Here is a 27,524-nt window from a genome sequence, read left to right as displayed (position 1 = left end):
ACAAAGGCTGAGAAATATTGGAGCAGGAAAAAAAGTGCTTTGCACCAAATTACTTTTTATTCCTCACTTAATAAAAACTTCCTGGGTTGTCTTCAGTTATCGCAGCTGGGTTCATGATTCATAGATCATAAATGTATGCATAGAACAATTCCTCTGATGATGTGCTGGGGATTAAGGGAACTTCACTCTGCAAGTCTGTGCAGAGTGACTAATATCCAGCCCCAGGGGTCTGCTCACCTACAAAAGGCATTGTAACAACATTCCTAGGAATGGAATCAATGTCCGTTGTCTCCCATAACAATGAAAATCATAATTGTTTAAAAGGGAGAAGACTATAAATGTTCTTTTCCTATACACTCATTTGTAGACTGGGAAACTGAGGCCCAAAGAAAAGTGATTTGCAAGCAAAATCTGTATGGAACTAGAGCAAGAATTTCAGATTCAGGAATCCCAAGGCATTGTTTTCCTACTTGGGGCAAGAAGTCTCAAAATAGTAGAGCGAGTTGTGTATTTGCCACTGGCCCAGCACTGTCAGGGGGTCTGCGGTACCTACTCCCAGGCATGGTCGCTGCTGAAGGGTCCTGAAGATAGCACATCCTGAAAGGAGCAAGTGCAGGACACAGAAGCCCAGGCATGTCCAAGGAAGGGGAAAAACAAAAGAGCAGCAGGATCTATACTGCATCCCCTGGCAAAGCACCCTCCTCCATACAACCAGACCAGAATTAGCACAATATATAGAGAGAAGACATTAACCAAAAATATCCCAGTTAATATTTACTGAGCACTTTACATGAATTGACTCATTTGTCTTCTCCAAAGCCCATTTTACAGGTGAGAAAATTGAAATTTAAAGATGTTAAGCAAGTTTCTTAGAGTTTGAGGCACATATGTGGTGGGAAAATGAAGGATGAAGTTTTTACTCCAGGACTGCTTATAACCTCTATTGTTGATTGTTTTACACTGAAGCGATCTCTGAGACAGGCTAAGCAAAACTTAAGCATGCAGGCACGGCCACATTCTCCTCCCTCCAGCCCACTCAAGATGATTCTGTCAATGTAGGGTCAACTCCCATGTTCCACCCTTTGCCCTTGAAAGGAAAGATTATATTCTCTTTAGGATGTGAGAATGCCCATGATTTGGCAGGACCTGGAGAATAAATGGAAGCAAAGACCTTTTCTTAGCAAAGAGGGTTATGTCAGACTACTAAGTAAAGAAAGGGAGAAAAATAAAAAGATGAATCTAGTGATGGGTGTGAGTGGCAGGTGAGAAGCAGTGTGAGATGCAGGAGAACTGAGCAAAGCGGATACGAGCAGTGCTGTGGGGGATTAATGATGTTCAGTAGGTAAAAATGAAAAACACAGTTGCTTTCACAGCATTGCATGATTATGAAAGTGTACTTCAGTAAATGGGACACCAACCCAAAGCTAAGTAACTATAAAGCATCACTCAATTTTGAGACCAAAGCCTAAATTTTTAATTAGTCTATACCTGTTAAGAAATGGGTCAGAAAGCATCCATATGTGCAAACTTGTTACACACACTGAGTTGAGGCATTTTCCACAAACACTAAAGGCCACCCATTCTGCAAAGGACAGAAGGATCAGACATCCTTCTGCAAGCCAAAAACCTGCAAGTCCAACATCTGGCACAAGAAGGGAAAAAGTGAGTGGCAGAAGACAAAAGACCACAAAAGACATTTTTCCCAACACACAGACATGTGAACAATAACCTCTGAACTAAAACTGAATTTAAAGAGAAATATATTTGCAGCAAATTTAATGAAAGCAGAGAGGTGTCATTATTATATTTTTATGATCTTAATATACTCCCAGTTTAGGGAAACCCAAAGGTGTGTGGATTATAACTTTTATCTCCATTTAAATGTTGGAAAAATAAAACCAGAATTTGGTAACATATATATACAATGAAATATTACTCAGTCTTTCAAAAGAAGGAAATCCGCCATTTGCAACAACATGGATGAAACTGGAGGACACTATTCCAAGTGCAAGAAGCCAGACACAGAGTTGAAAATATGACGTGGTTTCAATTATATGTATAATCTACAAGAAAGTCAAATTCATAAAAGCTAAAAGTAGGATAGTGATGTCCAGGGCTAGCAAGAGGAGAAAAATGGGGAGATGATGATCAACAGGTACAAATTTTGGAAATTTAACATAAAACACTGGGATTGTAGTTAGTAATAATTTACAGTAAACCCCCCCTGAACTGATGCTTTGCTTTCTGTAGCTTCAGTTACCTGTAATCAAATATTAAATGGAAAAATTCAGAAATAAGCAATTCATAAATTTTAAAATGTATGCTCTTCTAAGTAGCATGATGAACTCTCATGCCATTCTGCTTTGTCCTGCCCAGGACATGAATCATTCCTTTATCCATCACATGCATACTCTATATACCACCCACCTGTTAGTTACTCAAGTAGACATCTTGGTTCTTATATCAACTGTGGTAGTATCACAGTGCTTGTGTTCAAGTAACCCTTATTTTACCTAATAATGACCACAAAGTATAAGAGTAGTGATCCTGCCAGTGTGGGTGTGCCAAAGAGAAGTCATAAAGTGTATGCAATTTACAGAAAAAGGAAATAGTGTATGCAAACATTGCTAAGATCTACAGTAACAATGAACTTTCTAACCATGAAACTGTGAAGAAAGGAAAAGAAACGTGTACCAGTTTTACTGTTGTATCTCAAACTTTAAATGTTATGGCCAGAGTGTGTGATATGTGGAAAAGGCTAAGATGGAAAAGGAAAAGGCATTGAACACATGTATATATTTTGGGGAAAAACCTGGTGTGTGTGTGTGTGTGTGTGTGTGTGTGTGTGTGTGTGTGTAGATAGATAGATAGATAGATAGATATTTCAGTAACAGGACTAAGGAACATCTGGCCCATGAGATAATTTGCCCTGGCCCTGCCAAGTCAACCACAGGCAAGGCTCAAAATTCCATAAATCTGTAGCAGACTAATCTTTTTAAAGATTTATTTATTCATTTGAAAGTCGGAGTTACACAGAGAGAGGAGAGGAAGAGAGAGAGAGAGAGAGAGAGAGAGAGAGAGGTCTTCCATTGGCTGGTTCACTCCCCAGTTGGCTGCAACAGCCGGAGTTGTACCAGTCCAAAGCCAGGAGACAGGAACTTCTTCTGGGTCTCTCATGCGGGTACAGAGGCCCAAGGATCTACTGCTTTCCCAGGCCATAGCAAAGAGTTGAATCAGAAGTAGAGTAGCCAGGACACTAACCAGCACCCATACAGGATGCCGGCACTGCTGGCAGCAACTTTACCCTCTATGCCACAGCACCGGCCCCAGAAGGCTAATTTTTAAGTTAATAATTTTATATGGCTCACAATGACATTATGAATATCCAAATGGCCCTTGGCAGAAAAAAAAGGTCCCCCACTCCTGGTTAAAGCATCACTGGGGGTATTCAAAAATTGCCCCAAGAATAAGGGTGACATTTTAGTGTATATTTGAAATTTTATAAGACAATACATCTCTCACCACAAAAATATAGTAGCTATGTGAAGAGGATGTGTTTGTTAGCTTGACTACAGTAATCAGTTCACTGTATACACACTTGTGTATCAAAGCATCAAGTTGGGGGCCAGCGCTGTGGCTCACTTGGTTAATCCTCTGCCTGCGGCACTGGCATCCCATATGAATGCTGAGTCCTAGTCCCTGTTGCTCCTCTTCCAGTCTAGCCCTCTGCTGTGGCCTGGGAGGGCAGTGGAGGATGGCCCAAGTGCTTGGGCCCCTGCACCCACATGAGAGACCAGGAAGAAGCACCTGGTTCCTGGCTTCAGGTCGGCACAGTGCCGGCCGTGGTAGGCATTTGGGGAGTGAACCAACAGAAGGAAGACCTTTGTCTCTGTCTCTCCATCTCATAAAAAAAAAAAGAAAAAAAAGCATCAAGCTGAACACCTTAAATACGCACAATTCCAATTTAACAGTTGGTAATATATTCAGATGATGTACGTTAACTTGAGAGGCATGCGGTAAAGCAGATCTGCCCTATAGGGAAATGGAAATTTCAATCTGTGTGCTGAAAGAGTGGTTGGCTCTGAGATGTGGATTTAGGGGGTGATAGGGAGTCATGAGGGCTCCCAGAAAACCCCTGGAGAAGAGAGGCCCTGAGGTCTGAACTTGAGCACTCCCAGTTTCTCAGTTGCTAAGCAACCCCCGCCTAGAGATTAACAATGAGTCAGAACTGTGCAGTGAGCTATTTGTTGTAAGTAACAAAACTGTATCTGAGTCACCAAAGAGCTTTCAAAGGTGACAAGCTCACCACCAGAGGCAGCAGTCACCAAGGTTTATTAGGCTTAGACTATGAACTGCCCCAGGAGAGTCAAAAGAAATAAGAATTGGCTCCAATAAATCCCTGAAGAGGTCACCATACAGGCAATACACACTCATATATGTGAAGTTATTGAAAATATATTTACCTGTCTGTCAGGGTGTTTTTAATTAAACAGTGTTCTGGAAATGCACTGGGTCATTGTATTTGTTTGCAGATACAAAGGAATTTGAAAACATTTGTGGAGAAAAAAAAAGCACTTTATCTTTTAATCCCATTTTCCCACGAGCCCTTTGAAGCCTCTCATATTTTTGTTCTCAGGTCTATTTTACTGTAAAGAAACTCAACCTCTTTGCACTGCAAAGGAACAGCTAAGGCAAAGGAAGAATAAGAAAGTAAGTGGCATGCTGAGGTCAAGGCGTAACAAAGTATTTTCTGACTTAAACAGGTTATTGTCCTGTAAGTCACTGCTTTGCAAATATGCTAAGTATAGAAAGAGAGTTGATTTAAGTATGAAGAACATTTAGAAGGAAAAGAACTGACCCACCACCCCCATGAGGGACATAGGAAAACCTGAAGTAGATTTTTTCCAGTGAAGCCTTAAAGACAAGGAAGGCCACTGAGGTCCTAGAAATAAGACAACTTCCTCATTAAGGGAGCACTATACTGGATTCAAAGAGACAGGGTCTGTATAGAGAGCTGGCTTCACAATGGAGTATATAGATGATGTTGTAAGAGTCTCTAGTCCCTTTCTCTGCCCCAGGAATGGTGACCTGCAGGTGGTGTGAAATGAAGCCAGATCCCAATGGCAGCTGGCACCCCAGGAGTGGAGCCTGCCAATGCCCTGAAGCACAGTTCCGCAGGTTGACCTTGGCTGGGTTGAAGCACAAAGGTCTCACTTCACACACTTGTGGGTGGAAATGTGGGTTGCTTGGGCACTTGTGTCTCCACACTTATGGGTGGAGGTGAATGGACATGCCACTAGGACAGTGTTAGTCCAACCATCCAGAGATCTAAATGAAAACCAAGGGAAAGACAGCATGCTACACTGTATATACTCTCCTTTAGTAGTCCAGCTTCTTGGGATTATAGTTGGTTTTAATTTAAAGAAATAAGAATAGAGGAACATGTATCCAGAACACTGTGGAACAATTTATTCCAGACATCTCTCCTTCGAGCATGATGCAGAGCCCACCCTCCCAACCAGGGCATGTCTGCTGCTCCATTCAGATATGCTGAGATGACACAGAACGCATTTGCTTTCTAAACATGGGTATGTGTTTTACTCTTAACGCAAAAATTCAGAATCATTACACAGGGCCAGAGGAAGACTAAGTAAAAGGCACTCACTATTTGGACCCAAGGGATTGAACTTTTCACATTGAGAAAGGCAAATACTGCTTTTAGATACACATGTTGGAAAATTTAGGGATAGAATGAGATGATGAGAATCTCATTAAGATGGGAAAGAAAAAATGAAAACTTATACAAGTCTGATAAAATGCTGACTACTATTGAACCTCAGTGGTGGTAATTGCATGGGCTCATTATTTTTGCTTTGGCAAAAATTTTAAAATGTACACAGCAAAAGATTTTTTAAAACATTAACTCTATCTCTCAAATAAATAAATAAACAAATAATCTTTAAAAAAAAAAAAAAAACACAAGCCAGCACTGTGGCGTGGTGGGCTAAGTCTCTGCCTGCAGCACTAGCATTCCATAGGAGTGCTGGTTCTTGTCCTGGCTACTCCTCTTCCAACCCATCTCTCTGCTATGGCCTGGGAAAGCAGTGGAAAATGGCCCAAGTTCTTGGGCCCCTGCACCTTCATGGGAGGTCAGGATGAAGCTCCTGGTTCCTGGCCTCAGATCAGCCCATCTCCAGCCATTGTGGTCATTTGGGAAGTGAACTAGCAGATGGAAGACCTTTCTCTGTGTCTTTCCCTCTGTCTGTAACTCTACTTCTCAAATAAATAAATAAAATCTTTGAAAAAAATTGTGCAGAAAAAAGGAAAGGAGAAGCTATTGGATTTTCAGTATTTTCTCTATGCTTTACCCTCATGATGGCCAGTCAGAAAAATATGAGTCTCATTATAGGTGACTGAAATCCTGCATCTTGACAAATATCAGATCTAATTATTTAACATATAAATTTCTCTGAAATTAGACGTAGAGTGTTGAGTTAGCTGTAGCCCTGGGCTCTTCATAATGGCACATTATGAAGAGTCTAAACAGGCTTCTCACTTGTTTTGCCCATGAACTTATTCCCTATCATTTCTCTCCTCTCCCCTTACATGGGCAACTCTTCTCATTTTTCAAGTGTCTTCATACACATTTCTGAAAATACACACTTTATATGTGTGCATGTACACACAGTACATCTAGTACTGAAAGTATCAAGCTGGATTGTTATATATTAATTATATATAAAAATCATCTGTTACTGAGAAAGATATTGCTATGATTTGAATGTATCACTCAAAGCTCAAGTTTTGGGGAGGTGTCTCCATTGTGCTGCAGTGAGTTAAGCCACTTCTTGAAACACTGGCATCTCCTACTGGAGGGCTAGTTTGAATGCCTGCTGCTCCAGTTCTGATCCAACTCCCTGCTGGAAAAGCTCCCTAGGAAAGCAATGGAAGATAACCAAAGTGTTTTGGCTGCTGCCACTCATGTGGGAGAACTGGATAGGGTTCTGGGCTCCTGGTTTAGGTATCTTCCTCTCTCTCCCTACCTCCCCCATCTATCTCTATTTTTGCCTTTCCTTAAATCTTTAGAAAAAAAACACAAATGTGTTAGGAACTTAACCCCCAAATTCATATGTTTATGGTATTTGGAGATAGGGACTTTGGGAAGTAATTGGGGTTAGGTGAAGTCACAGGAGTAGGACCTCAGTGAAGTCATTGGTGATTTAAGAAGAGAAGGAAAGAGCACTCAAGCAAGACCTACTCTTGCTCTGTCTCAAAAGGTGATGCCCTCTGCCATGACATGGTGCAGCATGAAGGCCTACATTAGATTCCAGCAACTTGATATTGGACTTCCCAACCCACAGAATCATAAACTAAGTAAACCTCTAATTGTTATCAATTACCTACTCAGTGGTACTCAGTTACAAAACAGAAAATGGACTAAGACAGGTAGATTCACTTAAATAGATGAAATTACCAAAAACCAAAACGAGGCAAAAACTGTATAAAAATATATCACAATTTGGCTTTAAAATGTCACTAGCCGAAGCATTACTTTTTCCACTTTTCAAATTATCTTCTTTCATAGACGTTTTTTGTTTGTAACATATTATCTTTATTGAGATTGAATTCACATACTATATATTGTGTCTAATTTAAATGTGTAATTCAATGGTTTTCAGTATACTCACAAAGTTGTTAAACCATTGCTACAATCATTTTTGCATTTCCATCATTTCAAAGTGAAACTGTACCCCTTAGCAGTCACTCTTGATTTTTCATTAATACACTATACCCTACCCTTACTTCAAGCCCTAGGCAACAACTGATATACTTTCTCTGTCTACATATCTGTCTATTGTGGACATTTCTTGTACATTATGTGTTCTTTTTTGGCAGGCTTCCTTCACTTGGCTTCAAGCTTTTAAGTTTCATCCATGTTACAACATGAATCTGTTCTTCATTTCTTTTCTTATAATTATTTAAATTATTAAAAATTTTGATTAGTATGCATGCATGAACATTAAAATGGGGCACAGTGCAGTATTTCAATACATATATACAGACTAAAACAATAAAACCAGGCAACCATCATCAATTTTCTATCCTTCCTTGGGAGCTTACCGGTTCCCCTCTTCTAGCCCTCCACACAATATAGAACACATAAACAAACTGTAGTCACACCACTGCAGTTTGGAACACCAGAACCCATCATGTTCATCTGACTGCTTGGATTCTTGTCCTCTAACCTTCTCCTATCCCCTCCTCCTACCTTTCCCTACCCATAGCAACTACCATTCTAAATTCAGATTGATTTTTCTTTTAACTTTTGCATATGAAAGAAAACAGAGTATTTGTCTTTCTGTGTCTGGCTCATTTTGCTTAACAGAAAAATCTCCATTTCCATGATTTTGCTGCAAATGTCAGTATTTCATTCCTATTTATGACCACATGATATCCCATTGTGTGTACCTACCACACTTTCTTTATATATTTATCCATCAGTAGGCACCTAGGTTGATTCCATATACTAGCTGTCGTGAATCATGCTGCAATGAACATGGTGGCATAGGTATGTCTTCCATATACTGACTTTATTTCCCATGGACATAGGAACAGAAGTGGGATAGCTGTGTTAAATGATCCACCTATATTCTGTTTCTTGAGAAACCTTCATATTGTTCTCCATAATTTCTATACTAATTTGCATTCCCATCAGTGGTGTATAAGGGTTTCCTCTCCTCCATATTATTTCAAATATTCATTAATTCTTCTCATTTTGATTGCAGTTATTCAAACTACAGTGACATGACACCTGATTGTGATTTTGATTTGAATTTCTCTGATGGCTAGTGAAATTGAACATTTTTTTTTCAGGTATTGTTTGGCCAGTTGTATTTCTTCTATGTCTATTCGGATATTTGTCCCTTTCTTAACAGGATCCTTTGTCTCTTGTTGTTGCTGAGTTTTTCGAGATGGTTATATATTCTGAATATTAACCCTCTGTCAGATGCATGATTTGCAAATATTTTTTCTGTTCCTTCATTCTGTTGTTGTCCCTTCATTCTGGTGTGCAGAAGCTTCTTAGTTTCTACCCCACATATTTTTGCTTTTGTTGCCTCTGCTTTTGACATCTTATCCAAAAAATTGTTGTCCAGACAAAAGTATTTGTTTACCCTTATGTGCTCTCCTAGTGGTTCATGTCTCATGTGTAGAACCTTGATCATTTTGGCTTGATTTTTGTGTACAAGGAGATATGGCGGCGGAGAGCCAAGTTTCAGTCTTCTTCATGTGGATATACTATTCTTCTAGCAATATTTATTGAAGAAACTGTTATATCTCTAGCATATACTTTTGGCTACTTCCCAAGATAAGTTGGCTATAAATATAAAGACTAATGTGTGGGATCTCTATTCTGTTCACTGGTGTACACGGCTGTTTCTATGCCTGCAGTGTGCTGTTTTGATTATAAGATCTCTGTAATATGTCTTGACATCAGTATTGCGGTGCCTACAGCTTTGTTCTTTTTGTTCAAGGTTGTTTTGACTATTAGGAGTCTTGTGTTTCCATATGAGATTTAGGATTCTTTGTCCTAGTTCTGTGAAGAATGTCATTGATATTTTGATGGGAATTATTTTGAGTCTGTAATTTGCTTTCAGATTAAAATGTTAATTTTTCTAATCCATGAACATGAGAAATCTTTCCATTTTCATGTCTTCTTTCATCCAAGTTATGTAATTTTCATTGTAGAGGTCTTTCACATCCTTGCTGAAATTTATCCCCAAGGTGCTTTTGGTTTTTTGTTTGTTTTTTGACAGCTGTTGTGAATGGGATGGCCCTCAATTTCTTTCTCAACAAGTTTGTCACTGATGTATAAAAATACTACTGATTTCTGGTATTTTTTTTTGACAGGCAGAGTGGACAGTGAGAGAGAAAGACAGAGAGAAAGGTCTTCCTTTTGCCGTTGGTTCACCCTCCAATGGCCGCCGCGGCCGGCGCACCGTGCTGATCTGAAGGCAGGAGCCAGGTGCTTCTCCTGGTCTCCCATGGGGTGCAGGGCCCAAGCACTTGGGCCATCCTCCACTGCACTCCCTGGCCACAGCAGAGAGCTTGCCTGGAAGAGGGGCAACCAGGACAGAATCCGTCGCCCTGACCAGGACTAAAACCCGGTGTGCCGGCACCGCTAGGTGGAGGATTACCCTATTGAGCCTCGGCACCGGCCGATTTCTGGTATTTTTTAATCTCACAAGCTTACTAAATTCACTTATGACTTCTAATAGTCTCTCAGTGGAATATTTTAGTTTGACTATAAACAGAATCTTGTCATCTGTACCCTGGGATAATTTGACTTCTTCCTTCCTTATTTGTATGCCTTTTTTTCTTTCTCTTACCTATAGCTCTGTCTAAAACTTCCAGTAATATATTGAGTGAGAGCAGTGAGAGTGGACATCCTTTACTCATTCCAGAATTAGAGGAAATACTTTCAATATTTCCCCATTCAATATGATGCTGGCACTGAGCTTGTCATACATAGTCCTTATTAAGTTGTGCTATGTTCCTTCTGTTCCTAAGTAATTCAGGGTTCTTATATCAATACATGTTGAAAACGATCAAATGTATTTTAATCTATGGAGATGAACATACGATTTTTACTGATGTGACATATTATGCTTATCATTATGCATATGTTGAACTATCCCTGCATCTCTGGGATAAATTTTGCTTGATCATGATGAAATTTTTGATGTAATGTTGAATTCAATTTGCTAATATGTTGTTGAGAATGTTTACATATATGTTCATCAGAGATACTGTTCTGTAGTTTTCTTTTCTTGTGTCCTTGTCCAATTTTGGAATCAAGGTAATTCTGGCTTCATAGAATGAGTTTGGCTTCTTGGAATAGTTCGAGAATAATTGATCTTAGTTCCTCCTTTAAAGCGTGTTAGAGTTAATCAGTGAAACAACCTAGTTTGAGTTTCCTTAAGAGTAACCTGATGCTTTTAGCTTACACATTTTAGAAATCTCTTTGCACAGTATTTTGAAAATTTGACCATGAGGTGTCAAAGGGAAGATTTTTCACTAATAGACAGTGACTATTAGTAGCTGCCCTGTGTTAGATTTGCCAGATCCAAGATGCAGTCTTGTACGTGTTGGTGCCCTACTCCACAATAACCAGAGCCTTGATCATTGTTATCTGCCACAACTGGAGAAGGTATGATGAAGGCAGTCCTTTGGCTGCCCAGTCTGACACTAAGCTGAAATGCATCTGAGTCTCATAGCTATAGGTCCTTGTGCAGCCTTGAGGTGCATAGCAAGGCTGTAAGGGGCTGAGAGTGATACAAACTGAAACACTTATCCAACCCACCAGGGTGCAGGCTTCTGATAGCAGGACAGATATGGAGGCTGCATCTGTGGGCACTGGCCTGAGGATTCAAGCTTTGGGGCTTTTTCTGGTATTGGGTCTCACTGCAGAAAGCTAAGCTCAGAGCTTCAAGGCAAAGCCTTAAATTCACTTTATGATTCTACTCCCTAGAAGTTGGAGTCAGCTGTGTCTGTGAGCACTGGTCTGGGTGGAGAAGCCTTTGGGCTTTAGCTGGTGGCATACATTCTGCAGATATTCCTCAAATTTCAGGAAAGGGAACGCTCTAAGATAGCACACTCAATAATGAAGAACGCAATAAACTTGGTACATTGTTGAGTAGAAGAAAAAAAATGGTTTCTAAGAATTCTTACAATGAATAAGATGGAGAATAGAATTACAGCATCTGTAGGTTAATGTCTTGAGTGGCTTTATTTAAACCTGTCAATGATTTTTGTTGCTGATTTCTTTATTGATAAATCTTTTCTGTGTTTTTTCAGCATAGTTACTTTACAAATATTTATTTGAATTGTGAACATTTAGCCTTGTGGTTAAGAAGCCAGTTAAGAGGCTCTCATCCTATATCAGACAGAGTACCTTGGTTTAGTACCTTGCTCTGGCTCCTGATACCACCTCTCTGGAAATACAAACCTTGGTTCAAGTAATTGGCTTCCTGTTACCCATACACAAGGCCTGATTGAGTTTCTGGTTTTAAATTTGAACCAATCCAGGATCCTTGCAGGCATTTAGGGAATGAACTAGGAGATGGAATCTCTCTCTCTCTCTCTCTCTCTCTCTCTCTCCCTCCCTCCCTCCCCCTCTCTCCTTCATCTCTATCTGTCATTATATCTCTATATCTCTCAAATAAATAAATAAAAATGATTACTGGAAATATGAATGCTTTATAGTAAAGGATGTGAATTGATTTTTTCATCTCTAAGATTTATCTCTTCCCTTTCCTTTAATCCTTATGAGAAAGTTAATTTTGTTTAAGTGTTTTTTAATTACTGCTTCTGTTCAAGAAACCTATCATCATGTAAATTAGAAGGCAGGTGCACTATGTAAACTATCCAAATAAACAGGTCATTCCCAATTTATATATCAAGTATATTATCAAAGTGTCCTAATACGTAGGGTACTAAGAATTTGGATTACATTTTTCCTATAAAGACATGTTACACAGTGTTATTAATTTAATAGATTCAATTTAAAAAATCTGCATTCTACTAACACTGATAAAATTGTTTTCCTTGAACAGTTGTTCTCTAAATGTGATGCACTGATTCCAGGGGACCACTGGACACTTTCAAGGAATTTTCAAGGTCAAAACAATTTTCTAAACTTCCTGAGAAATCATTTTCATTTCCACTGAGTAGACATTTGCACTGATGGTCCAAAAGCAATGATGGGTTGAGTAGCACTGCTACTTTTGACCAAATCATGGCAACAACACTAGATCAGTGATCTTCATACCCTCCACCTTAATCACTCCATGTTAAAACAAAATGATCACTTTCACTTATGAATGCCATGATGAAGCAGTATATGTTATTTATTTTATTACAGCACAATTCTGAGTACTCATACTTTAAGTATTCTATGTAAAAAAAAAAAAATCTAAGTGTATACAGTACTTCTGCTGCCTTCCAAAGTACAATAGTTGTCTACAGGGCAAAAAACTCATGTCACTGTTCAAGTTGTAAGCTGAGTTAGAAGATTGTTTTTATGGGCTATCTTTGTTTCTTGAAAGAACAATGGCAAAATGTGGTAATTCAGACATGGATATCTTGTAGATATGTTCTCAAAAATGAATGAAGGGAGCCAGACAGTTCTAGGAAAATATCTGATATCTTTGTTGCCAGCAATCAAATTTGAGCTTTCACATAAAAGTTAGATTTTCAGAAAACCTGCATCCACTACCATAGGTTTGACAGGTTCCCAACATTTAAAGACTGACATGTAATTCACGTAGAATTCACATTGCAACTAATCTTTAAGCAATTACCATTTATCGAATTTTGGTAGTATCAAAGAAGAAAATCCATACTTATTTGAGAAGGCTATTAAAATAGCCCTCCTTTTCCAACTATATATATGTGCATGGCTGGATTTTCTTCTTGTAATTCAACCAAATCAACCTACTTCAATAATTGAATACAGAAGCAGATATGAGAATACAATTGCCTACTATTAAACCAAGTATTAAAGAGATTTCCAGAAAAGAAAATAATTCCACAATTTCTGCTGTATTTTCTATTATAGAAAATATTTATTTCATTTTTAAATGTTATTTATGTTATATTTAATGGGCTGATTATTATTTTAAGTGAATTAATAAATATGTGGATTTGTGCATATTATTTTTGATTCAATAAACTTCAAAACAAAAACTGTTTAGTGTCCATAATAGTTTCTAATAAAGTTTTCCTTCCCATGTTTATTGCAACATCATTATTTGAATTTTTATTTATTAATTTTCTTTTTTTGTTTTGAAAGGCAGAGACAAACAAAGAAAGATGGGGAGAGATCTATAATCTATTAGTTCACTCTACAAATGCCCACAGCAGCCAGAGCTGGACTAGACAGAAGCTAGGAAATTGGAATCAATCCAAGTCTCTCACATGGGTGACAAGGACCCACATACTTGAGCTATCATGTTCTTCCCTCTAGAATTCACATTAGCAGGAAATTGCAATTGGAAGTGAAGCCTGGACTCAAATCAGATACCCTAACATGGGTTGCAGGCATCTTAACTGCTGCACCAAACATCTGCTCCCATTGCAGCGTTATCCTCAGTTACCAAAATATGGAATCAAACTAAGTGCCCATCAATGAATGAATGAATGAAGATCAAGATATATATTCTTATATACACAATGAAATGCTATTTAGCCTTAAAAGATCAAATACTGTTATTGGCAACATGGATGAACCTGAAAGAAGTTATGTTAACCAAAATAAGTCAGGCACAAAAAGACAAATGCATAGTTTCATTTCTGTATCACATTTAAAAAGATCAAACTCATTGAAGCTGAGAGCAAATGGTAGTTAGCAGGGCAGTTGGATGACTGGGAAGATGTTGATCATAGGACATAAAATACAGTTGGACAGGAAGAATAAGTTTAGAAAAGCTCCTGTACCACATGAAGACTATAGTTAGTAACAATATATTGTATGCTGGAAAATTGCCAAGGAGAAAACTTCAAATGTTTTCAGTATAAAAATGGGGTATAAGGGCGGAGCCAAGATGGCGGAATAGTGAGGGCGCACACCGATAGTCTGGGAAAAGATAGTTTAATAAAAGTGGAGTAATGGTAGCCTCAGGAAAAGGATCAGGAAAAAATTGCAGAGGAAACTCTTCCTGATCTAGTGGATGTGACACGGAGGACCTACGGGTAGAGCAAGGTCACCCACCTTGTGGAAGCCGAGCCATGGGAGCTGCGGGAGCTGCGGGAGCCAAGCCGCAGAGTCTGTGCTCCAGCGCTGGAAGGGAAGGTGAGACAAAGACCTTGGTAACCCGAGACATTGGCGGGGAAAGGCAGAAAGAGCCTGCAGAGAACGAGGCCTGAAACCCTACTGGGGAAAGTTTACCAGGCTGACTGGAGGAGAGAAAAAATCGAATAAATAAGGGGAACCGGCACAGACATCAGCCACTCTCTCAACTCACCTTACAAAGCCAAGCAAGACAAAGGCCAGGCGCCATTTTACATATGTAAAGCAGCCTGCGTCATTTTGCGTATGTAAAGCAGGTGCCCCTCATTAGCCAAGCAGAAAAACCTGACTCTGGTAGGGAGAAATAACAGGAGGTTAACACCTAATGAAAGTGTGGAGCTAACCAACTGAGACTGTGAAAAACTGAGGCAGGGGCAAGAGAACTCTGTAATCTGGGGCAACCTGGTGAGAGATTGCGGAGAAATTTGAGACCACACTGAGGGCTGCATAAACTCTTTGTGTGGTCCCAGTGGTAAGCAGACAAATACCCACAGGGGCCAGATTTCATACATCAACTACTCTCAATTCCACTCAGCTGTGTGGAATTACTTCCCAACTGAGTCAAAAAAGAGAGAGAGAGAGAGAGAGCAAGCAAGAGAACAATCTGGGTGAATCACCTTTGGCAAACCCTTAACCCTGAAGAGCCAAACAGAGCTCTCTGGACACACCCATCACAGCTTCTAAGGATCAATCAAAAGCAGACAGTCCACTTAATCTAGAATCACAGTATAACGAGAAAAAACACCACACCGAAGAAACCAAAGAATATCTCCAATATCCCAAGCAACAAACGCAAAAACCGAGGTAATAAAAACAAGGAAGACACTATGACGCCCCCAAATGAAATAGACACCCCAATTCAAGATTATGAAGATGATGAGATAGAAGAAATGCAAGAAGCAGATCTCAAAAAATTGATAAGAACATTAAGAAGTTCTCAAAAACAAATTCTCGAACTACTAGAAATCCTTAAGGAGGAATCAAAATGAAATGAAACAACTAGTAGAAAATGAAACTGTGATAGTGACGAGAAATCATAATGAAATGAAGAATTCAATAGATAAAATGACAAACACATTAGAGAGCCTTAAAAACAGAACGGGTGAAGCAGAAGAGAGAATATCGGACTTAGAAGACAGAGAACAGGAAAATATACAGTCAAACCAAAGAAAAGAAGAGGAAATTAGAAATATAAAAAATATTGTCAGGAATCTTCAGGATACTATTAAAAAACCAAACATTCGGATTCTAGGAGTTCCTGAAGGCATGGAGAGGGAGAAAGGATTGGAAGGCCTTTTTAGTGAGATATTAGCAGAAAATTTCCCAGGTTTGGAGAAGGACCGAGACATCCTAGTACAGGAAGCTTTGTCCTGATGGTTGATGCACAATGTAATACTTTATCCATTTTAGTATTTTTTTTATTCTAGTACCATTGGTTGAACTCTGTAACTAACACACAATTATTCTTAGGTGTTTAAATTTTAACTGAAAAGTGATCCCTGTTAGGAATTTGAAAAACATTATGCTGAGTGAAATAAGCCAATCCCAAAGGGATAAATACCACTTGTTCTCCCTGATAGGTGACAACTAACTGAGCACCAAAAAGGAAACCTGTTAAAGTGAAATGAACACTATGAGAAACGGTGACTTGATCAGCCCTCACCCTGACTGTTGATGAGCAACTTAATGTGTTATCCCTCTTAGTATTTTTTTGTTTGTTCTACTTAATACTTTTGGTTGAATAATGTAATCAATACACAATTCTTCTTCTTAAGTGCTGAAACTTAACTGAAAAGTGATCGCTGTTAAATATAAGAGTGGGAATAAGAGAGGGAAGAGATGTGCAATTTGGGACATGCTCAAACTGACTTACCTCAAACGGTAGAGTTAGAAACATACCAGGGGATTCGAATTCAATCCCATCAAGGTGGCATGTACCAATGCCATCTCACTAGTCCCAGTGATCAATTTCTGTTCACAATTGATCATAATGATAGGACCAAGAGCCAAAGGGAGCACATAAACAAGACTAGTGTCTGCAAATACTAGCTGATAGAATCAAAAAGGGAGAGAACGACCCAACAGAGGAAGTGAGATACACAGCAGACCCATAGAATGGCACATGTCCTAAACAGCACTCTGGCCTCAGAATCAGCCCTTAAGGCATGCAGATCCGGCTGAAAAGCCCATGAGAGTATTTCAGGCATGGAAAGCCAAGACACTCTGGGGGGAAAAAAAAAAAAAACCAACCTAAATGAAAGATCTCCACGAGTGAGATCCCAGTGGAAAGAACGTGTCGTCAAAGAAGGAGGTACCTTTCTCTGAAGGGAGGAGAGAACTTCCACTTTGACTACGACCTTGTTTAAATATGAACAGAGTCGGTGAACTCAAAAGGCTTCCATAACCTTGGCAACTCATGACAAGAACCTAGGGTGATTACTGATGCCATAAACAAGAGTGTCAATTTGTTAAGTCAACAACAGGAGTCACTGTGCACTTACTCCTCATGTAGGATCTCTGTCCTCAATGTGCTGTACATTGAGATTTAATGCTATAACTAGTACTCAAACAGTATTTTTCACGTTGTGTTTCTGTGTGGGTGCAAACTGTTGAAAGCTTTACTTAATATATGCTAAACTGATCTTCTGTATATAAAGAGAATTGAAAATGAATCTTGATGTGAATGGAAGGGGAGAGGGAGTGGTAAAGGGGAGGGTTGCGGGTGGGAGGGACGTTATGGGGGGGAAGCCATTGTAATCCATAAGCTGTACTTTGGAAATTTATATTCATTAAATAAAAGTTTAAAAAAATAAACTCATTAAAATTAAAAAAATAAAAAAATAAAAATGGCATATAATGATGCAATTGGTAATTAGCTTAATTTCACCATTTCACAAATTATGCATACTTCAAAACATATGTCATAAATCAAAAATATGTACAATTTGTATTTATTAATTGTTAAAGTTAATTAATTCATTCCTTTTTTTATGGAGTTCCTGAGGTTAAAACATAGAACAGCTGTTGTCCTAGAGAAACAGTATTAAGTCTCACTGGAATACCAGAAAAAAAAAGCCAAATCTACTCTGTCCCAAGAATGTGTACCCCTTCCATCCAGCACACCATTTCTAGGAAATTGTCATCAATTCTCCAGCAAACTGCACTTGTAGGGCAGGAGGGATGCATCATGGAAATGGCTGAAGGCAAAGAGGAAGTTCCCAATGCTTCTTATGTGACTGTGAATTAAAAGGGGGAAGTTGAGCATGGATTTAAAACGTCTGTGGTGGCAGGCATTTGGCATGGTGGTCAAGATATTGTTTGGGATGGCTGTATCCCATATCGAGTGCCTGGGTTCAAGTCTTGGGTTTGAGTCTCAGCTCTGCTTCTTTTTTTTTTAACTTTTATTTAATGAATATAAATTTCCAAAGTACAGCTTATGGATTACAATGGCTTCCCCCGCATAACGTCCCTCCCACCCACTACCCTCCCCTTTCCCACTCCCTCTCCCCTTCCATTCACATCAAGATTCATTTTCAATTCTCTTTATATACAGAAGATCAGTTTAGCATATATTAAGTAAAGATTTCAACAGTTTGCACCCACATAGAAACACAAAGTGAAAAATGCTGTTTCAGTACTAGCTATATCAGCTCTGCTTCTGAGTGCAGCTTCATGCTAATGTGCACCATGGGGAGCAGCCATGATGACTCAGTTACCTGGGTCCCTGCCACCCACATGGGAGACCTGGATTGAGTTTCTAACTCCTGTCTTCTGCCTAAAACAGCCTTGGCTGCTGTTGTGGATGTTCGGAGAGTGTAACAGTAGATAAAAGATTGTTCCCTCTCTCACTCCCATTCAAATAAAACACAATTTTTAATTTAAAAAAAAAAAAAGAAACCAGTCCCAAAAAGGCAAAGATCATGTACTTTTTCTGACATGTAGTAGTAAATATAGAATACGAAAAAATGTATAGAAATGAAACGGACATCCTGTGACTTGAGTGTTGTTTTTAACCATTGTTAAAGATCACTATGGAACTGTGGTCTTTCTACTTTTTACTTGTTGGATATCATGGCTAGTGGTATGTTAAGCCTGTGAATATATAATGGACTGAAATTATGTGTTTTTTTTTCAAAAATTAAAGAAAAAATAAAGAAACGATGAGGATTGAGGGAGGAAAGAAAAAAGGAGAGAAATATGGCTATCTTCTTAGAATTGTACCTATGGAATACATGAAATCTGTTCTTTTTATATTAATAAAAATTTAAAAAGAAAAGAAACAAATAAAAACTGCTTACAAAAATAAGCAAATAGTTAAAACTTCCATGGGCATAAAAGATACCAAAAAATCAATATCAAGGCTTAACTTCTATACAGAATTTCTCCAAATATTCTGATGGGAGATTTGGTCCATTATATTTAAAGGTAGATATAATCCCTGGCATATAATACAGTACCCCCAAGTACATAGTAGCTTCCTGAAATCTATTAGTGGAGGATGGGTAAATGGATTGAAGGGTGGGTGGATGGATGGATGAATACATAAATAGAGAAAAAGACATCTCAGAGGAGATAAAGTCCAAGAAGTAGAGGGGACGTCAACAACTTAATTACAGGTACAATGTCCAACATTGTCAGTATTACATTGAAATATGAGCATTTACTCATTAAAAAGGAAACTAATATTTTAAAGAAACATACAAGGATGTTTTCATACATATTAATTATTTTGTGAATATCAATAAATACTGTTTTTAAAGGGTAGGAGACAGGGAGAAAATAAAGGATGAATGAAGCAAGGTAAAGTAAGATTTTCTGGGAATATTGAAATTTTGCTGGGCTTTGACCCTGGACATGAACTGATAGAGGAAAAAAAAATTGCAGAGAACTCCAGGTTGAAGAAAAGACATGGTCCCATCTGAACAAATAATTGGCTGTTCATCCCAGTGTCTTCCGTTCATGCAGTAGTGTGGAAGGGATGAGACCACCAAAGGAAGAATCTTACTTATCTTGCTGAGAAAGACACTGTCCCCTTAGCTATCCCAGTTTCAAAAGCACCCATTATCATATAAAAAGTGATTTTATCTGACTGCTTACTCCCTCCTACCACAATGGAATGATGACAAAGCCTCTTGAAAAGGTAAATGTTATTATATTGTTAGTCTTTGGTTATTAATGGCATTTCATCAATTAAGTCCATTTAGGACCATTTAGTTATGAACACCTGTCATACACCAGGAACTACTCTTAATACTACAAAAACAAAGAACACATGATAGTGCCTGCCTTCAAGGAGTTCACAGATATCTGAATGAATGAAAAACCCGTATGTCTAGTGTTGCAGTGGAACCATGTGTTAACAATACTTTCAGAGCATGGTTTCCCCCAAGTTATATTTTCTAACTTGTCTTTCTTCATTCTCCATCTTTGTTAAGACAGTCTGGAAAAGTCTGCAGGAAAAATCATATCAAAAATAATCTTAATTTAAAATACTTATTTATTAGATAGTAGGCTGCTCCAATAAAAGGCCATACTAAGGAAAAGGGAGCAAATGAGCCCTAAGCATGTCAAGCTTGGAACTATTGCTGAAATTAGACAAACAAGGAAGAGAGAGAGCTTATCATCTTTGTCATTTTCCTTCGCTATCCCAACATGCTTGTGAAAGAGGACCTCTGCGTAACTATGGTAGGAACCATCTGTTACAACCAAGATAGTTCTAGATTACCAGCCCTCTCTGTCTCCCAAGCAATCATGGAATCTGATGACACCCATGGATTACACAACCAAACTCAGAACTCCTGGGACACTTGGTAGGTGTCCAGGGTGTCTACTCTATAAATGAGCAAAAAGAGCAATGTGTCTCAAAGATGAAGTAAGAAAAGGAAGAGGAATCTACCCAGGGCAGTAACTTTGAAATAGGCACACATAGGCACAACACACACACACACACACACACACACACAAGATACTGTTTGTGATGAGTGGTGCAGCTGATAGAACTCAGAATCCAGGAGACAAAAATCAGTGAAGCAAGCACAATTATAAGCTGAGTTGTTCAGATTACCCGAGACAATAGAGATACGATGGAGAACAAAGCTGACACATTCATTGCCTGCCCTAAAGGATTTAAAATATAAAAAGGAGAGAATGATCCAACATGGGAAGCAGGATACACAGCAGACTCATAGAATGGCAGATGTCCTAAACAGCACTCTGGCCTCAGAATCAGCCCTTAAGGCATTCGGATCTGGCTGAAGAGCCCATGAGAGTATTTTAGGCATGGAAAGCCAAGACACTCTGGGGGAAAAAAAAAAAAAAAGAGAGAGAGAGAGAGAGACCTAAATGAAAGATCTGTGTGAGTGAGATCCCAGTGGAAAGAACAGGTCATCAAAGAAGGAGGTACCCTTCTCTGAAGGGAGGAGAGAACTTCCACTTTGACTACGACCTTATCTAAATAAGATTGGAATCGGTGAACTCAAAAGGCTCCCATAGCCTTGGCAGCTCATGACAAGAACCTAGGGTGATTACTGATGCCATAAAAAAGAGTGTCAATTTGTTAAGTCAACAACAGGAGTCACTGTGCACTTACTCCTCATGTAGGATCTCTGTCCTTAATGTGTTGTACAATGTGAATTAATGTTATAACTAGTACTCAAACAGTATTTTACACTTTGTGTTTCTTTGTGGGTGCAAACTGTTGAAAGCTTTACTTAATATATACTAAATTGATCTTCTGTATATAAAGAGAATTGAAAATGAATCTTGATGTGAATGGAATGGGAGAGGGAATGGGAGAGGGGAGGGTTGCAGGTGGGAGGGAAGTTATGGGGGAAAAAGCCATTGTAATCCATAAGCTGTACTTTGGAAATTTATATTTATTAAATTATAGTTTAAAAATGTAAGTTTTAAAAGTGTAGCTATAAGTGTATGAATTCAGAGAAATACAAGGTAATACAATGATACATGCAAAAGCATTGGTCTAACTTGGGGGAATCAAGAAAGACTTCCCTGAGAAAGTGGTTGATTCCCACTGGTTCAGCCTCTGGTGACAATATTCTTACAGCAGTCCTATGGTGGCACAGAGCATAATGTAGCAAGAGACATGTGCCTATCTGTGTCCATGTGGTCTCCTACAAGGCCAGCAGAATCTAATCATGTGGCTCCAACCTAATCACTCAATCTAAATTCAATCTGCTTTCAAAATCCTACTTTCAAGTATCACATTTGGATTAAATTTCCACTCCCAGTACCATTAACGTGAGTTGGGGGGATCAAACATGACACATTCATTGCCTGCCCTAAAGGATTTAAAATATAAAAAGGATTTAAAATAGCAAATGTTTGATATTCAATGTGATATTTAAAACAAGATAAAATATGAATAAGTGCTAACTGAAAAGGAAGCATTGACTACCTGATGACCCAAGAAACCAGACCTAGACTCAATTTGGGAGCCCAAGTCTAGAAGCAGAGCTTAACCACTGACCTGCTGAGACACTCCATCCTAACTGAGCCCCTAGCTGAACTTGATCATTGATCCAGGTCAAACTCAAAGAGACAGCTCAGAGCTCCACATGACACAGAACCTAAGAGTCTGAATAGATATAGGAGATTCCACAGGATTGAAGCTTGTTTATGGGAAGTGTGGGATGGGTATTCTTTTTGAGCTTTAAAGTTCAATAGTTATGTTGTCTTCAAAAAAAGCAGGAAGCTGGTAGAAGTCAATTCAATATGGAAATATGTATAAAAAAAGGCACCTCATCGGAAGCTGTAGTGATTTTTTTTTTCTCTCTCGCTCTTATTGTTCTCAATCCTACTCCATGGTCTGGATATTAGTTTGGGATTTGAGTGCTCCCCAAAGATACATACAAGGGTGGGGAACCTTTTCTCTGCCATTGACCAAGTGGATTTATATAACATCAGCCATGGCTTACAAAATTATCTACTTTAAAAAATGTCTTGCTATGGATTTATTGAATTTCAAGTTCCTCCCTGAGATTGGAAGCAAGCTGGACATTTTCCACCCTTGTTAAAGGTTTGATCCCCCCAACTCACGTTAATGGTACTGGGAGTGGAAATTTAATCCAAATGTGATACTTGAAAGTAGGATTTTGAAAGCAGATTGAATTTAGATTGAGTGATTAGGTTGGAGCCACATGATTAGATTCTGCTGGCCTTGTAGGAGACCACATGGACACAGATAGGCACATGTCTCTTGCTACATTATGCTCTGTGCCACCATAGGACTGCTGTAAGAATACTGTCACCAGAGGCTGAACCAGTGGGAATCAACCAATCCTGCACTTTGAACCTCCAAAACCATGAGCCAAAGTAAGCCTTTTCTAAGTTAATTGACTCAGGCATTGCATTGTAGTAAAGAAAAGCTAATAAACTCCAGTCATCAAATATTGGCTGTAGAATCACATAAATGTATCGATGAAAATTTAACTTCTGACCTTCAGGCATAAATAAAAATATATTTAAATTTAATTAAAATGAAAATTTTACTACTTCCTTCTTATCCTGTGCTTTCTAAAATATTTGAGTTTGGGATAGAGAAAGGATGGTGACCAGAAAGAGGGAAGTCACTCCCAAGAGTGAGATGTTTCTTACCTGCTCCTGCCTATTTAACCTTCCTCCTTTCCCATCTGCCCACTTAGGGCCCTGAGAGTGACTTTTTGTGGGCTGATTCAATAGTATTTCTTGCCGCTGGGTTTCTATTAGGAGCCACTCCAGGATGTTGGAGAGCAAGAAGATGAGGTCCAGGTGTCCATTGAACCTGTAAGACAGTTGTGCTAGTAACTGCTCCCACACTTTGCCTTACACCCACACCTTCAGGTCTGGGTAAGTATCAGCTCCTCATTGTGCTCGCCCAGCACTATTTCAATTCCCCCTTGTAATTTCTCTTAACATTACCTGCCCATTTATAAGAACTGACTTTGCCTTAAACTCTCCTCAGTTCCCTCACCTGTGTAACTCAGACCCTGATAAGAAAGCCAGAGAATTTTAAACAAAACTTCCTGAGATTATTTATACTAGAAATGGGGCACTTGGATCAGAAAGGGCCAAGAAAACAGCAAGGAAATGGTATTTAAGATAGTCAGTGGGGCCAGCATTGTGACACAGCAGGTTAAGCACCACCTTAAAGAGAGACTGAGCCTTTATCAGACACCAGACTTTCCAGTGTCTTGATCTTGGACTTTCAGCATCTAGAGCCACATAAAAATGAGGTTCTCATTTTTGTAAATTATCCAGTCCTATGTATTTTTGTTAAAGCAGTACAAACAGGTTAAGATATCGTTTGTCACAATTTTTGTTTTCTTATGTTTTCATTTCAATCTTTCCTTTTCCTCATAACTTCCTTGTTCCTTCAACAACAACCACAAAAGCAGAAGTCGTAATAATGAAATAGTCTTCATTTAAATAAATATAAAAGGGTATTTCTACACATAGGCCAGGGATTCAAGTAACCCAGAGAAATTCAACAGACCCAACTTAGACATCATCAAGAGAGAACTCCTATGAGCCTCCTTTCTGGAAATGAGAAAAGATCTAAAAATAGGACATTGGAAAAAATGATTATAATTTAAAATATAATAAGGAGGAGGCATTGCACAGTTAATCTTTGCAGATATTTTTCTAGTAGAATCAATGACATAATGTATAGGTCCTAGGAAAAATAAGAATGCAAGACCTCTTCTTCAAAAATTATTATTCAGAATTTCCAGATGGCAACAACAGAGCCTTAAACCAAGTGTGGGATCTTCTGAACACAAGGCCTGTGTGACTGTATAGGCCACATGTTCATGAAGCAGCTGACTCTAACCCCTGCAAAGAATCTTTCCTGTCATAGTGAAATCAACTCTTGTTAATCAAAATAAAAATTTTTAAAAATCAGCAATTAAGACTGTAGAGAAAGCAGATGGGCACAGGTCAGAAATCACAGGGAATATAATCATGCTACCAAACTGTCAGTGTGTATAGGAAAAACAGAATCCCTGAACTCTGACAATCAGCCACCTTTGAATCTTGTCTTGGCTGTGGGAGAGAAGCCCTCCCCCATAGTCACCCACTATGACTTTTGCTGGGAACAGTTCTCTCCACTCATTAATCTCAAGGTTAACATAGTGCTGGTTTCCAGGAAACAATGGAGACCCTGATGCAGCCACATCCTCAGGAAACAATCATTTGAATGTTTCTCTGTTGTCTAAAAAGTCAATTAACAAAAGAAAACAACATTAATCAACAAATTCTAGCACTTAGAACCTGCTGTAACTTTGCCTAAATGTTGATTAGCTGTTATTAATTTTGCACAGTAAAGGCCAAGTTATTTTTTATTTTCCTCTGATCATAAAAAATGAGTTTAATCTCTAAATATTAATGAAAATTGTTCATTTATAACTGAAGAACTTTTAGGCTTTGTAGACATTGCTGTCACTGATATCAGTTCATCAGGAGCATGTCAGTGAAGTCAAATCACAGACCAATAGAAATCCTCACTAACTAAAAAATCAAACCCGGCTAAAGATCAAGTTTTAGCCAGAGCCTGCTAATTTCCCCCAGTGTGATCTACACAGCTAAGGCGAGAAGGGTAGAGCTGTTACTTCAATTGCACAGTCAATTAATTTGACCATTTATCGTTAAGCCACCCCCTCCTTGTAATAGGCATTTGTTATCTTCTGTTCCTTTTCATTTTACCAAAAGTCACAGTACCCCAACTTTCTTTTACCTGCAATCCTGGTGGGGCTGTACAACGAAGAGTCTGCCTTTCCCCATTGACCAGGGACTAGGTAATCACATGAGTTCTGCTAGGACTTTGCGTCTTGATCGATGGAAAAACTAATTCTGAATCTCAATTCACTCAAGCAGTGAGGCCCTGCAAAGACAATTGACCTATTTCTGCCACCTAGATGCCCAAAGCTACAGAAATTCCTGCATTTTACAACATTTTTTCTCCAATTTTTCTAGCATTTCTATGAGCTATACAATATCCTTACAGAAAATTACTTTTCTGATAAAGTTAGCTGGAGTTCTGGTGCTTGCAACTAGAAATACACTTCACAACAGAATTTGAGTTTCCATTGTGTGTTGAGGACTGTTTTAGCTCCCAAAGGTAAAAAGGATTGACTGAAGGCAAGCTTACCAAGCTCAGCATCTCACTGGAAAAATAGCTTCAAAGCACATATAAATTGGATAGAAGGACTGGTAAAGCAGTAGATCCATGTGGACAAATTAATGTGTATAATATATGTTAAGGATATACATTATAATAAAATATATACTATGGAAGGCCAGCGTCACGGCTCAGTAGGCTAATCCTCCGCCTTGCGGCGCCTGCACACCGGGTTCTAGTCCCGGTCGGGGTGCCGGATTCTGTCCCGGTTGCCCCTCTTCCAGGCCAGCTCTCTGCTGTGGCCAGGGAGTGCAGTGGAGGATGGCCCAGGTCCTTGGGCCCTGCACCCCATGGGAGACCAGGAGAAGCACCTGACTCCTGCCTTCAGATCAGCACAGTGCGCCGGCCGCAGCATGCTGGCCGCGGCGGCCATTGGAGGGTGAACCAACGGCAAAGGAAGACATTTCTCTCTGTCTCTCTCTCTCACTGTCCACGCTGCCTGTAAAATACACACACACACACACACACACACACACATTATGGAAAACCCAGAGAATCATATGCTAAGCCAATTACCAGAAAGAATGTAAGTTGAGTTAAAGGGTGACTTGGTTTAATAAGATGAAAAGGTTTATTTACCAGATCAAACAAATTACAATTGCCAAATATCACTTCCAATGAGCATTATAGGAGCAATTGACTACAAAAATAAGCAGTTCTTAATGTTGCATTAGATCACTGGGAGCCAAACAATCAGTTTGTCTCTGGCACATGTGATTAGGTCAAGCAATGTGCTTTGGGTTTTGTCCACAAGAGGTGTCCTGGGATGTGTTTCACTGATATGAAATACATGACTTACAAAGGAAAAAAATCTAGACACAAATTCCAAAGGAACAACTTAGCATTTCTCATCAGTGTTCAAAGGTGGGTGGTTCAAGAGTATTTAAATTCAAAATCCATTCCCCAAGTCTGGGAATATTAGTGTAATCCCTATAAATAGCAGGAACTATTTGAAATCTACTTAATAAAAAACCTCAACTTGCACTTTCTTAATATAAAGAAAAATAACTAGCATATTGACAATCATTTTGCAAAAGAATATAAACCATCGACTTTGAGTAGCAATATTTTTCTCTGATGATCTTGCTCTGACGCTCTTGCTCTGACGTCGTTTGAGTTTAACACTCATCTCCTGTTGAATGGACTGAGACCAAAGTCAGCGCTGTTTGCTCTGTCCATATCTGATATTAGCTCATTTTATTGCATGCTAGTCCTAGCAAGAGATCCAGTGCCCTAGTTTTCATCTTAAGACGTTCTGACATTCCTAGCTTGCCTTCCTTTCCCCAGTACTGTGTTTGTCATGGTGTCAAAGCGAAGTTTGAAAACTATGATGAGGGCCATCCTTGTGAGCCAAAACTTAAGCCACTGCCTGCAATGCCAGCATCCCATCTGAGCACCATTTGCGTCCCAGCTTTTCCACTTCCTATCAGCTCCCTGTTGAGGCACCTGGGAAAACAGTGGAAGATGGCCCAAGTGCCATCTTGGAATTGGAAGACATGGATT

At 39.0% G+C, this 27,524-nt stretch overlaps 1 long non-coding RNA gene across 1 annotated transcript in view; it reads right to left on the bottom strand.

Moving 5' to 3' along the window:
• LOC149127462 (uncharacterized) overlaps positions 1 to 15,110 on the bottom strand; it is a 60,327-nt gene extending 45,217 nt beyond the window's left edge. The window contains exons 1-2 of the long non-coding RNA XR_016231214.1: positions 15,024 to 15,110; positions 14,771 to 14,839 (exon numbers count right to left, since the gene is read on the bottom strand). This is a non-coding gene — a long non-coding RNA (uncharacterized LOC149127462). The remainder of the gene's footprint in view (positions 1 to 14,770; positions 14,840 to 15,023) is intronic.
• Between the last annotated feature and the right edge of the window lie 12,414 nt (positions 15,111 to 27,524).

The sequence above is a fragment of the Oryctolagus cuniculus genome, chromosome 3, assembly GCF_051225735.1.
Source record: "Oryctolagus cuniculus isolate XC-2025 breed Fujian yellow rabbit chromosome 3, ASM5122573v1, whole genome shotgun sequence".
NCBI lineage: Eukaryota > Metazoa > Chordata > Mammalia > Lagomorpha > Leporidae > Oryctolagus > Oryctolagus cuniculus.
This window is presented reverse-complemented; position numbering and strand designations above follow the sequence as displayed.